This window comes from Schistocerca americana, chromosome 2 (genome assembly GCF_021461395.2).
Source record: "Schistocerca americana isolate TAMUIC-IGC-003095 chromosome 2, iqSchAmer2.1, whole genome shotgun sequence".
Lineage (NCBI taxonomy): Eukaryota > Metazoa > Arthropoda > Insecta > Orthoptera > Acrididae > Schistocerca > Schistocerca americana.
The window spans coordinates 372,778,896-372,789,388 of NC_060120.1; the positions used below are offsets into that span (position 1 = coordinate 372,778,896).

Consider the following 10,493-nt stretch of genomic DNA (forward strand, 5'->3'; position numbering starts at 1 on the left):
AGAGGAAGAGAGAGAGAAAAAGATAGGGAGAAAGCAATGTACGGGGACGGGAGGTGGGGTGCAAGGAGAAAAGGAAAGAGGTAGGAAACCGAGGCGGGACGCAGTATCTGGTGACTCCTCATATGAATCACAAACAGCAGAAAAGTAAACCTGCCTCGATCGATCGACCACATAGGTAACCCTGGTAACGATATGACCCGAGAACTCTCAAACAAACGGCGAAATGCAGCGAATTTATTCGCGTCAAAATCGTACTCTACACTATTTAAGCAAACGCAGGAGCTAACTTTTTGTGACCACGAATACCAACCCAGTAATGTATTGAGTTAACGGTAGCACTTATTGATGGCGTATCTTGACATTTCCAGTCACATTTTTGATTGAACAACTAAAGTAAATATTTTCAAGCAAAATGTACGTGAAACTTCTCCATACTCTGTAACACAGTACTCAAATTCGAACGTGTTGCTTCAAGTTGCCCTTGACCTTTTCACCGGAAAGTGAATATAAAGTGACATAGACCACCAGCACTGCCTTTTGTCGCCGTCTTGTACCGCCACCGGCTTCGACATATTACCAAGCCATCACTGCATGATCCGTTTATAAAGGAAGGAAGGGGCTTAGTTAAACATGTTTTTCGTCGCAACAACCTCTTTTTTTCGAAATTACGAAATTTCGACAACCAGTTTTCTCTTCTGTACGCGATAATATTTTTGGAAACACAGCTTTAGAGACAGAAACGACAGTTGTAGTAAAATACGAAAAAGCTGAGCTCGTACGGACAGATATAGGTCTTCATTTTTCCAACTTGCTATTCAAGGGTAGATCGGCAACGGCCTTGCCGCAGTGGATACACAGGTTCCCGTCAGATCACCGAAGTTAAGCACTGTCGGGTGTGGCTGGCACTTGGATGGGTGACCATCCGGGCCGCCATGTGCTCTTGCCATTTTTCTGGGTGCACTCAGCCTCGTGACGCCAACTGAGGAGCTACTCGACCGAACAGTAGCGGCTCCGGTCAAAGAAAACCATCACAACGACCGGGAGAACGGTGTGGTGACCACATGCTCCTCCTATCCGCATCCTCATCTGAGGATGACACGGCAGTCGGATGGTCCCGATGGTCCACTTGTGACCTGAAGACGGAGTGCTTTATTCAAGGGTAGATCGGTCGAGAGATAACATGAAAAGGGTTCTATGAACATTTTGTCAAGCAGATTAGTGATGCAAATGTACTTGTAGACGAGTAGAGACCGTGGAGGAAAAACCTTTAATTGAAACTCGTCTTTGCACATATGTATTATGATGATGATGACCTAAATCCTGTGATGCACACTCATGTCAGGTCAGGGGTTAACAAATACGAGTCTGAATTCGATAATTCATCGCAAATTTAATCGATAAGAGTATTAGGCCACGTGCTTCAATGTCAAGTACTATGAGAAATGTCAACTTCGTAAGTGTGGAACTGACAAAGTAAACGTGACTTTTTGTGCTTGGCTCAAATCGTGAAACGGAGTCCTCTGAATCAAACTTACTGCGTAGTAATCAGGATCCCTCTCTTATTACATTACGAACAATATGCAGTAGTCATGAGAAGATATCTGTTCAGAGTATATGCAGGAACGTTAGATCGAGGAGAAGAAGTCTCCAGAAGTTGGCGCTGTGCGTTCGTACTCCGAATACATAGCTACTTGCGATGTGTTCACGGCTGTCTAACTCTAGGGGCGTACGTCTGGATTTCCTCCCGACTTCTGAGTTCGAGCAGGCGTTCCGTCTGCTGCCTTTTCACCGACGGAGTGCGAAATGCGTCTGGTTTCCTCTCTCTCTCTCTCTCTCTCTGTGTGTGTGTGTTTGTATGTGTGTGTGGATGGGGCGTGTGTGTGTGTGTGTGTGTGTGTGTGTGTGTGTGTGTGTGTGCAGCGGGAAGGGAAGGACACGAATTTCTGAGGACGCCGTCAATAGGAGCAATCTGGCAGGCCGTATCCGCCTTCGTGACGTGCCTCGTCCCCGTCGTTTCCAGTTCTGCAGTACGCTGGCGCCATCTTCCTCCTGCCAGTGTGTTGGCGTATACCGGGAAGTTTGAGCAGTTTCCTACTCGCTATATAGTCGCTAATTGTGGGGATTACTATTTCTGCCAAGGGAACAGTTAAATGAACCAAAAATGTCTGACGTCATCAAGGTATATTTATAATTATATTGTAACAAATAAGCCCTCGGTCACAAATATTAAGTCAAAATTGACGTGGTTTTGACGCTACTATGAGCGTTGTCTTCAGAATCAGACTAACTGTACTAAAACATTAGGTATATAGTACATTAATAAAATTAAAGTTTGTACTGACTCGAAAAGATGTAGTACTTACAAGTCACATATTAATAAAGATCTCATCCGGAAAGGCGACGTCAAGAACACTTGTCAGATGGCGAGTCGCTAAGGGTACTGTGGACAAGGGTTGCAACAAGACTGAGGTGCCCACTTTAGAAAGTGTGGGCAAGTAAACATGGTGATGCTACAAGCGCCATCTAGTATCCGCAGAAACAACTAGGCTACTGTACATTCAAAATTATACACATGAAATTGTGATGCAGCTGATTCAGGCATAACGTAAGCATTAATAATAACAGGATGAAGTTACATATTTATCTGCTTTAAATAGAGATACATTTTGCAACGCAAAAACGTTAATTATGGCATACAAGAAAACAGCAAAGATGTGACAGGAAATCAACATTTCGGTAAACTGCATGAGGAAATCTGAATCAAAGATCAATCAATGGCTTTATACAGTCAAAAAAGTTTTTATTTCGCAGCTGCAGCTGTTCGTTGAGAATGAGGCCATCATGACGAGTTAGATGTTTGAAAATCTCCAATTCCTCTAAGACATCTAACCTACGCCCCTTCTTTTCGGTATGCAGAATATTGTTATCACCTATGGCCTTAGGCACGTGTCCAGTAATTAAGAGATGAACGGCAAAGGATGAATTTAGGGGACTGGTGCCGTTCTTTCTCAAAAGATGTTCTTTATACCCGACGGTGAAAGCACGTCCGGTTTGCCCTATATAATAGGAGGAGCAAGTATCGCAGATGGTCTTATAATCGCCAGAACTTTCTGTAGGGGAGCGAATGGATTTCAAATTATGAATGAAATTTCTCTTTAGATTATTATTAGTAGAGAAGGCAACATTGCAGTTGTATTTGTTGCGAAGCATGTGCTGAATCTGATAGGATTCAAATGGTTCAAATGGCTCTGAGCACTATGGGACTTAACATCTGTGGTCATCAGTCCCCTAGAACTTAGAACTAATTAAACCTAACTAACCTAAGGACATCACACAAATCCATGCCCGAGGCAGGATTTGAACCTGCGACCGTAGCAGTCGCGCGGTTCCTGACTGAGCGCCTAGAACCGCGAGACCACAGCGGCTGGCGAATCTGATAGGAAATGGGTCCTATGAAAGGAATAGAAAAACTTTTTTTGGGTTAATTTCAGTGCATGAGGTGTTGAGTGTGGTAGTTCATGCAGTTTTCTTTTTTAGGATATCGTCCACTATGTCAGGCGTATATTCATTATTGACTGCTATGGTTTTAAGTAAATTAATGTCCTCATTAAACTTTTCTGTTGAAAGTGGTGTGGAGGTGGCTCGGTGGACGGCAGAGTGAAAAAAAGGCCATTTTTTGAGGCTGTGGATGAAAAGAGGAAGCAGGCACGATTTGATCAGTATACGTTTCTTTTCGAAAAATATTGAAAGTGATGTTATTGTCTTCTATTGTAAACGTCAAGTCTAAATAATTTAATTGGTGGTTATCGTTTTCGAGTTCAATAGTGAAAGAAATTTTTTCATGGAGGTCGTTAAAAAGTTTAAATATATGACCAATTCTATCGGCGGGTCCGTTATAGATGAGTAGAATATCATCAACGTATCTTGTGTAAGAAAGGATACCTAGTGAAGCGGCTGAGACACGGTTAAACAGCTTTTTTTCCAAGGAATTGATAAAGATGTCGGCAAAGATGCCGGCTAAAGGGTTGCCCATAGCGAGCCCATCAGACTGCTGGACAGTTGTCCGTTGAATTCAAAGTAGTTGTACTTGATAACGACATTAATGAGATTCATAAAATCAGTAATCTGTTCATCTGATAGATCTTTTTTAAATTGACCTAAGTTTTCTTCCACAATGACGAGCGTCTCATGTACCGGGACATTGCTAAGGAAAAAAGCTTGGTGTCTGAAGTGCATACGAAGTATTTAATATTTTGGACCAAAACGTGGCTGTTAGGAACGGAATAATTACTTTCGAAAACGAAGGATTTTTTCAAAATTTCGTGTAGAAATTCTTGGATCGCTCATACAATTTTATATAGGTTTTCGTCGCTACAATTCCTATTGTTTGTACGAACCTAGTCCACTCATTTCTTCATCACGCTATTTCTTTTTGTATCGAATGGGACACCTCAGTGTGCTTGTAAAGTGAATTACGCGTTGCTACAAAAGCTACTACTTCTAATGGTGTCGCTGTTAACTATTCCTGTTACTACAGACTTCACGGCAGTTATAATACCTTGCACAGTAGATCATTATCGGCGTACTGGATGAACCGTTATTACCGCTGTATCCGGTTAATACAGAATTCCAGGATTGAGCGATAGTGGAAGTTAATAATAATATTTACAATAGCAGTACTAGTGTTACTAGTAGTTGTCATAGTGTAATAATGTGTGCCGGCCGGGGTGGCCGAGTGGTTCTAGGCGCTACAGTCTGGAACCGCGCGAACGCTACGGTCTCAGGTTCGAATCCTGTCTCGGGCATGGATGTTTGTGATATCCTTAGGTTAGTTAGGTTTAAGTAGTTCTGAGTTATAGGGGACTGATGACCTCAGAAGGTAAGTCCCATAGTGCTCAGGGCCATTTGAACCATTTAATAATGTGTAAGTCATTGTGTCACAGAGATTATGAATGTATAAATGAATACGTAAATAAGTACAAATGTAGACACTCCGTCCATTATGGAAAGTGTGAAGTGCTAGGAGTTTGGGATCTACTTAAGAATAGAAAACATTGCAGAACTAAGTTACAGAATGTAATTAATACTGAACAGGGAGAATAAACAGCGGTCACGCACTGTTTCTTGCTTTTAGTTCTACAGAAGTAGTTCCAGGATGTTCTTTATTTTCTGTAATTGTTCAATTACTTTACGCAGTTCTCCTGTGTTTGACTCAACAAAAACAAGCCAATTATCTCTGTGATGTTTGTCGTTTGAATTTAGTCTGAAAAGCTCTAAATTCACACCTTACGTAACTCAATAAACTTGTACTTTTTTAAGACTGAGCTAAGATTAAAAACTGATTGTGATTAAGAAAATATTTTAAAACTGCACGTGGTTATCCTAATACACTTCATTAATTACCGTACAGAGCTAAATGTCACGTATACGACGTTACTATGTTGCAGTCTCCACAACGTCCACTCTGTAAGCTTACGTATCGTGTTGTAGCGAAGAAAAGTATTAAAGCCTTACTATGGCTGTTCAAAAATGGTTGAAAAGGCTCTGAGCACTATGGGACTTAACTTCTGAGGTCATCAGTCCCCTAGAACTTAGAACTAATTAAACCTAACTAACCTAAGGACATCACACAAATCCATGCCCGAGGCAGGATTTGAACCTTCGACCATAGCGGTCGCGCGGTTCCAGACTGTAGCGCCTAGAACCGCTCGGCCATCCCGGCCGGCCTTACTATGGCGGTGTTATTATGACATCTGACATCAACAATTTCAATGCATCAATTTAATAATTTACAGCGTTATACGACACAAATGTCAGCCCCCTACAAAGACGAGGGGGAAGGACTGAGAAGTGGCGACTTGAGTTGATGCTCAACGTCGTGTGAAAATGTCTGCATCATTCCATTTTAAGCTATTACAAGCAAACTTTATCTGCGACACCTAACTTTGTGTGATACACTCCAAGAGATGAAGCGATTGGCTAAGGCCGAGACAAGAACCTGAAGGCCTGTGGATAGGTGACTAGATTAACACAGGAACAGCGTGAAACCAAAACATCAACGTGAAATCGAAACGTCTGAAGCCCAAAATGTCTGTAAAAGTCTGGATGAGGACTCTTGTTAGCAGTAGTTTTCTAGTGGTTGTGATGGCGTCGGTCGTCACAGGTTTCGATATTGTGGCATTAATGTAGTGGGACAGCGGGAGGCCGGCCGCTGTGACCGAGCGGGGGAAGGTCGGTGTCAGGAGGTGGACCCTGAATAGAGAGGGATGTGGGGAAGGACGTCGCGTCGTCAGGTGCAAGGCGTCAGAGAAGAGCGCATCATCAGAGTCGTCATCCTGTGCACACATGCGATGGAGGCAGTCATCAGAAGGAGTAAGGCTGCAGGCAGCGCCGCCATAGACGCATAAGATACAGTGGATGCCACAGCAGGAGCGACGTCTCCGATCGGCATCTGAACCAGTCTAAGTCGGAGACATTCAGAGCGGACATGGCCTTCCTGGCCACAACCTGAACAATAGCGCGGCTGGCCATCGTACATGACGACAGCCCTGCAGTTGGCAATAACCAAGAAGGAAGGCACATGTTTCCTTGGTTCAATTGTTGTTTGTCGGACACCATTACGGACAAGGTAGGTTTCGAACGTCTTCCACGTTTCAGCAGCGTGACTGACGACGTCACCGTAAGGTTTCAAGTCGGTCGCTGCAACGTAGGATTGTACCTGAAACGGAAATTCGAAAACCCGCAACGTTCGGAGCCAAGACCAGGGAGATTAACACGACAGTTCCTATATGTCCGTCAGAGTATCGATCGTTAGCATGGCGCCGCACAAAGTCGGCACACAGCTCGTCATTCGCTAGCTTTATGTACACAGCAGCATTGAGCATCGAAAAGTAAATTCTGAAATCTTGTGACGAACCAAGCATTTCAGGCCGCGCGGGATTAGCCGAGCGGTCTTAGGAGTTGTAGTCATGGACTGTGCGGCTGGTCCCGGCGGAGGTTCGAGTCCTCCCTCGGGCATAGGTGTATGCATGTTTGTCCTTAGGATAATTTAGGTTAAGTAGTGTGTAAGCCTAGGGACTGATGACCTTAGCAGTTAAGTACCATACGATTTCACACACATTTGAATATTTTTGAACGCATTTCAGACCGTATAAAACGTTCTACTTCATATGTATTCGGTCGTATTGATCTAAAGGGAAAGTTAATTTTATTGTGGTTTGGCAGTAAGAAAACGTCATGATGATCGCAGAAGTAAACATACCCATGTTCGCTTGCAAGCAGCAGAACATGCGAGACACAAACAAGGCGTTCTCGCATCACCACTGCCAATGGGAGACTGCCCTTTGACCAGAAGCTATACACGAGGAATTATGGCTTTTCCTTGGTGCGGCCGTGATATCGGCGTTGTCTTGCGTTCAAGATGGATGTGCAGCGTGGAGAAAATTGCGAAAATATAGTTCCGAAACTTTTTTCTGTCTCTTCCTCATATCCCTCGATTCCGCGCCTTCCTCTAGGGGCGTACTATGATACAGTGGGATTGTGTTGCTGTGGCGAGGGTGTATGATCCACCATACACACAAGAAATTATTTCTGGATAGTAGTTAAAACTTCCTGACTACCTTCCGCACACTGACGTGACAAAAATCTTGGGTTAACGATATGCACATATACAAACGGCGGTAGTATCGCGTAAGAAAAGTACAAAGGACAGTGCCTTGGCGGAGCTGTCATTTGTACTCAGACCATGCATGTGACAAGTTTCCGAAGCGATTATGGCCGCACGACGGGAATACTTTGGACGCGGAATGTTTGTTGGAACTAGACGCATGGGACATACCATTTCGGAAATAGTTAGGGAATTCAGTATTTCGAGGTCCGTAGTGTCAAGAGGGTGGCGATATACCAAATTTCAAGCATTACTTCTCACCACGGACGACAAAGTGACTGACGGCCATCACTTAACGACCGAAATCAGTGGCGTTTGCGTAGAGTTGTCAGTCCTAATAGATAAGCAATTACTGCTTGAAGTAACCAGAGTAATCAATGTGGGACGAACGACGAATGTATCATTTAGGACAGTGCGGCGAAATTCGGTGTTAATGGTCTGTGGCAGCAGACGACCGACGCGAGTGCCTTTGCTAACAGCACGACATCGCCTGCAGCGCCCCTCTACTGTTCGTGATCATATCGTTTGGCTCCTTGATGACTGGGTACTATGGCCTAGTCAGATGAGTCCCAACTCCAGTTGGTAAGAGCTGGTGATAGGTTTCGAGTGTGGAGCAGACCCCACGAAGCCTTGGACCCAAGTTGTCAACAAGCCACTGTGCAAGCTGGTGGTGCCTCCATAATGGTGTGGGCGGGGTTACATGGGATGGACATGGTCCTCTGGTCCCAGTGAACCGATCACTGGCTACAACTGTTATGTTCTGGTATTTCATTTTAGCCATTCATGGATTTCATGTTTTCAAACAACGATGGAAATCTTTTGGATGACAGTGCGCCATTTAAGAACATTCTAGATAATTAGAGCGAATGATTTGCCCACTCAGATCGCCTGACATGGATCCCACCAAAAATTTGTCGGACATAGTCGAGATTTTTGGGCAACATGGTTGTGGAGATGAAGCAGCGATTAGTATGATTAATCAATTATTCAAAAACAGTCTTAATCGCATTCATTATTATTATACCGCCAACCGGTTTCAACCCGATGTAGGGGTCATCTTCTGGGCGTTTACACTGTGAAATTATAGATATCCGTCAGAAAGATTCCATTATACAACAGCTAAAATTACGTAAATTTAAAATATGTTACCCATTGGTCGACTGCTGGTGGTGTCACTCCTGTCTACATAACGGCAGGAAACTATGCGAGACAAACCATTTGTATGGGCTTAAATAGCGTGCTAAGATCACGTGAATAGATGGCAACACCCCCAGCGGCGATCAACGGCATTTAATACAGTTTATTGTATGTAATTACTAGTCACCTTGGTTTAACATAAATTTAAGTGATAGTAAATAACAGAAAACGAAACCATTCCATTTAAAAAGAGTTACAATTATAGTGTTAATTATGAAATAATAACAAATGTTCTGTAGTCAACTCGTAAAGCCGGCCGGAATAGCCGTGCGGTTCTAGGCGCTACAGTCTGGAACCGGGCGACCGCTACGGTCGCAGGTTCGAATCCTGCCTCGGGCATGGATGTGTGTGATGTCCTTAGGTTAGTTAGGTTTAATTAGTTCTAACTTCTAGGCGCTCAGAGCCATTTGAACCAATCAACTCGTAAAATTCGTAAAAGTATATTACATTATGTGCCATAATATAAAGTAAAACAGTATCTGCACACAAAAACTGGTGTTGTCTTTTATTACAATACATTTCGTACATTTACGTAGAAAACATTGGGTCAGTTTACTAAAACGGATAATATGGAAGGCCTACAACGCCCTCTACTCCTTGTGGCGAAGACGCCGTTGCCATGGATTATAAAGCGTATAACAGGCGCCCTCTAGTCTGTGTAGCGAGGGCGCCGACGTCATGGTAGCAGATGGTGTGTTCGTATGGTGTTGTCTTTGCCCTGGTGGTATAATAATAATAATAAATGCGATTAAGACTGTTTCGAATAACTGATAGTCGAGAGATCAGTCCGTGCACAAAATCCTGCACCAGTAACGCTCTCGAAATTTTGGACGGCTACAAAGGCAGCATTGCTCAATATTTCTGCAGGCGACTTCCAACGAATTGAGTCCATGCTACATCGCGTTTCTGCCGGAAAAAGGACGTCCGACACGATATTAGGAGGTATTTCACCACTTCATCTTGCTTACATACTCTGGCGCCTGGCAGTTTAGTGCCTTCAATTAAGACATTTGTGGGACGAAGGGACGGCAAATTGCACGGAATCCGCCCCCGCCAAGCGCGCATACCTGGTTCTGCAGTGCAGTGCAGCCCATTCAGGCTGCGGTTTGCGTGGTGGCCGCACCGGCCGAGTCCTGCGGCTGGTCCTTTGTAAGCGGGCCCGGCGCGGCGAGCTACCCACCTGCAGTGCACGCGCCGAACAAAAGAGCGGCGCCCAGCCCGGGCCTCCGGCGCAATTTGCGTCGCCCGGGGCTGCCGGGTTGCCGTTGCCGCAGGCGCAGAGCGGACACTTCGCAGACACTCACTTAAGGCTCGCGCACAAAAGCCAATTGTAGTATTGTTCCGCTGGAACAATGGCGACAGTAATTCCAGGAGCGTGCGCGCGTGCGCAGCCCTACTGATGCACCTCCCGCCCTGTTTATCCCTCGCAGAGTACACTCGCAGTAATCGAGGTAGCACAGTCAGTTGCAGACCGAAATCCCGGCTTCTTCCCTCGTCATCTCACTATTCCACATTTTTTTGTTCAAGTCAGCAGTGCTCTTGAATGGAAAGGGAATTCAAGGTGGCACAAAAAGAGCTTACTGCTGCCATTAAAAGCTTTGTCACATCTATTTCTTGTTTTCTGTCGGTT

The 10,493-nt window shown here is 44.4% G+C and overlaps 1 pseudogene; it reads left to right on the forward strand.

The window, feature by feature from the left end:
- The first annotated feature begins 828 nt into the window (after nt 1-828).
- LOC124596798 lies at nt 829-946 on the forward strand (annotated as a pseudogene).
- The last annotated feature ends 9,547 nt before the right edge of the window (nt 947-10,493 follow it).